The 3,874-nt window shown below is 40.4% G+C and overlaps 1 pseudogene; it reads right to left on the reverse strand.

The window, feature by feature from the left end:
* Positions 1–1,464: 1,464 nt before the first annotated feature.
* On the reverse strand, positions 1,465–2,024 carry LOC148033222 (acid phosphatase 1-like; annotated as a pseudogene).
* Positions 2,025–3,874: the final 1,850 nt, after the last annotated feature.

Here is a 3,874-nt window from a genome sequence, read left to right on the forward strand (position 1 = left end):
AGAGAGAGAGAGAGAGAGAGAGAGAGAGAGAGAGAGAGAGAGAGAGAGAGAGAGAGAGAGAGAGAGAGGGGGCGAGGGAGAGGCGAGGGGAGATTAGACAATGCTTGGCTGGCCTTTGTGGATGAATGAACATCCATTAGAGAGAGGGGTTATTAGTTGGCCTTTGGCGAGCACCATGTATGCGTGTGCTCACGCATGGCCATATACGCATTTACTTATCCATGTTGGACCTAATGCATGTCTATTATTTTACTTCAAGTCTCAAATATACTTGAGACTAGCATATTTTCAAGTTTGAGTAGTGCTTGCTAGGCCTTCAATGACAAGTGTCGTGTGTAAATGTGGATGAATGGACATCCATGAGAGAGAGAGGGGTTATTAGTTGGCCTTTGGTGAGCACCATGTATGCATGTGCTCATGCATGGCCACTTACACATATGCTCATGCTCATGAGTTTGGGTCACCTTCGATTTATATTGCAAATGTGTTTATTGATTATATCTTGAGTAGCTTTGAGATTTTTGTATTGAAACTATTATTCTCTATTGAAAGTTTTGTGTAGTCATGGTGGAACAAAGCAATGTCATGGACGATGTTCCAGACATAGTGCATTCGACGCCATTCAATGCAGTTGATACAGTGGAATTAAAGAAAATGGCCATGACATCATCTCTTCAACGCTTGCCTACTTGGAGCTGTTCACATGGGTATGGGAGATAGTTCTAATTGTATTTACGCCAAGGTGTTGTGTACTTTTTGTTGAGAATCATGGACCTAGAACTAGATGAGGTATGGTGGATGCAAATCAAACACACGATATAACTAGAATGAGAAATTGTAACTCAAGTGAATTAGGTTCCAAGATGGATTAGCTTGGACTTATAAACACAATCTTGAGTGACTCAAAATGATAGTACCATTCCATTCGAAATGAGTTTCAAGTACATGCCTTTATAACTTTTTGGATAGTATCACTTTTCTTCTTTGTGCTTATGGGATTTTAGACATCTCTTCCTAGAGCTTCTAGAGCATACATCTTTGTCATATCTCTCATACAAAGCCACTTATGGGCAAGCATCATTTGCTATTCTCAACACCCCCCATTTAATGATGAGTTCCTACTCCTGCTGGCATTTGCCCCCCTACATGTGGACATGGACTAAGAGACTAGCTCTTTGGCAACCTTAGTCAAGTCAAGCTTGAAAGTTTACATTTTTGGTAAGGGTTTTTACATCCACTATGGGAAAAACATGATCCACTAAGGGAGATCCATTATGGAAAAATCTTTGTTTGTTAGCAATGGAAATTTCTTTATCTTCTTCTTACTTCTTTGGCAACCTTTGGTGATCAAGATCTTCTTGGTGTTTTTGATCTTCTTTGACTCCTTCTTGGTTTTCATGCCCTCGTCCCTTTTGTTGATGCGTGGTACTTATCTTTTAGTCTTCTTAACACAATCTTTTTGCTTCATGCTTTTATGAGTGCTTTGACTTGACAAGCTCTCTTTGCTTATTTGTATGCCTTGGCTGGAAGTGTTCTATCTACTTTCTTCTTGAGCATCAGACTTGACCATCCTGAATAACCCTAGCGCTAGAGACTCTCTTCACTGACATTTCTCTGTATCTCATCCGTGCATGTTAAGAAGAATACACTCCACTAATCATCTATTAATTGATTATATAAAGCCAGGATGGATTGATGAATTGGAGGAGCCACTGTTTGTATTTTCCATATCACCCATGCAGACCTGTTGACGAAATGATTTATTGAGTAATACAATATGTGACTTAGGATTGTATCATCAATATCAAAAAACCAGGCATATTTTCCATCATCATTGCATGCAACACCTTTTGCATATGACATGGCCTCCTGAGCCATGAGATCCATATTTGCAGCGTAATCCCCCCAAGCATGTAGTTGCTCACATAATCCTCACGGTTCAGGGGGATGATAGCCTAGCCGATAATATTTCCAATCTTTGCATTCAACCTCCAGCTCTTGCATGGAAAGTATACACCTTGCATGGTGATATCAAAATAGTTGCAAGATATGGTGGAGACATTTGAAAACAAGAAAGCGAAGAACCAAGCGATTTCTTTCATCTCTGTCAAAGTGAAGAAGCAACCAGCAATGTGTGATTGTGGCAAGAGACTCTTAGCTTATTGGAAGACAATCCAAAGGCCATGGTGATGTGTGCCTCTGACAAGAAACATGGGCCTATCTATCAGGGCTTTTCAAGGCATGATGAGAAGATGGGGAAGAAGATAACATTATGGAGTAGGAGCAACATCATTTCATGGAAGTGTTGGGGCTCGATGGCAAAACCCATCAATTTGAGAGTGGCAACAAGGTTGGAATTGCTGTGGGTAGGATCAATAGTCGCATGCATCGAGCATTTTCGAAAGGATGGCAAGGAGCCTATCAATTTTGGCCCTGATGCACCACCTGTGCATTACCGTAACGGCTGGACGTTGCATGCCATAGCAGTTCTCCAATTTGGGCTAGAATCGCCTCCCAAGCAATAGTCAATTTCACAACATGTGGCCTATCGAAAGATGATTCGAAAAACAAAGAAGGCCACAACGATGCGCCTCTGTGGCAGGGAAACTCTGCTTGTCCAAACGGAAAAGAAGCCCACAATGATGCACGCATGTGAAACTAGAAACCTCATCTTATCACAAGAAGAAAGCTTCTGCAAAGTTTAGAAAAAAATCCAGTGTTGGAGGAATGATGGAGGAACCAATTGTAGAGCTTGCAAAGAAGAAATCACACCACTGGCTACCTAGCTCAGCTATGGCTCTGAATACCATGTTGAGAATCATGGACCTAGAACTAGATGAGGTATGGTGGATGCAAATCAAACACACGATACATGATTAGAATGAGAAATTGTAACTCAAGTGAATTAGGTTCCAAGATTAGCTTGGACTCATAAACACAATCTTGAGCGACTCAAAATGATAGTACCATTCCATTCGAAATGAGTGTCAAATGCATACCTTTATAGCTTTTTGGATATTACCACTTTTCTTCTCTGTGCTTATGGGATTTTAGACAACTCTTCCTAGAGCTTCTAGAGCATACATCTTTGTCATATCTCTCATACAAAGCTACTTATGGGCAAGCATCATTTGCTATTCTCAACAAATTTTTTGGAGATAATTATTTGTATGTGTTGTTGCAGCCAAAATGTGGAGTCTAATAGAGTTAGTAAAGTTAGTGTGCTAAAAATGAAAGAGGTGGCAAGGAAACATGGAATGCATGTTGCTACATCTACAAGAACAAGGGTTCAAAGGAACACAATGACTACCTCAAGTTCTTTGGATTTTAAACGTCTCGAGACTAAGATGAATGAGTTGATGGAATTATAGATGAGTTTATGCACACATGTCGATCATGCACTTGCCATTTACTCTGTAGAACTACATGAATAGGCTAAGGGTTTGTATAGTGTTGTGTGCGAGACAAAGCACACCCAAAGTGTTCTTCAACAAGTCTCGAGTGGTCTAGGTGGTGAAGTAAGGGAACTTTCAACAATTGTCTCTGAGAGACAAGCAGGTTGATGAATTTGTTGGTGAATGATATGTGGGCATCGTTTTGGAGACTTGGAGATAATCATGAGCCTATGATTTGCCAGAGAGGTTCGATTGCTATTCTTGTAGTTTCAAATGAATTTCAATAGGTTTAATGCCTTGCTACAACAATTGAGTCGTCAAATGAATAGTCACAACTAAGGGGAGGAGGGGCTACTTGGGATCAAGCTTATAAGGTATTATTATCTCACTTATTGTTTTAGAGTGCTTGGACCACCACTTTTTTGTGGTAATGTGTGCTTCCTTTTTGTGGGGCCTACATTGGTTTTGATGTGGCGAAG

The sequence above is a fragment of the Lygodium microphyllum genome, chromosome 7, assembly GCF_053477565.2.
Source record: "Lygodium microphyllum isolate KBCC chromosome 7, Lygodium_microphyllum_v1.1.10, whole genome shotgun sequence".
NCBI lineage: Eukaryota > Viridiplantae > Streptophyta > Polypodiopsida > Schizaeales > Lygodiaceae > Lygodium > Lygodium microphyllum.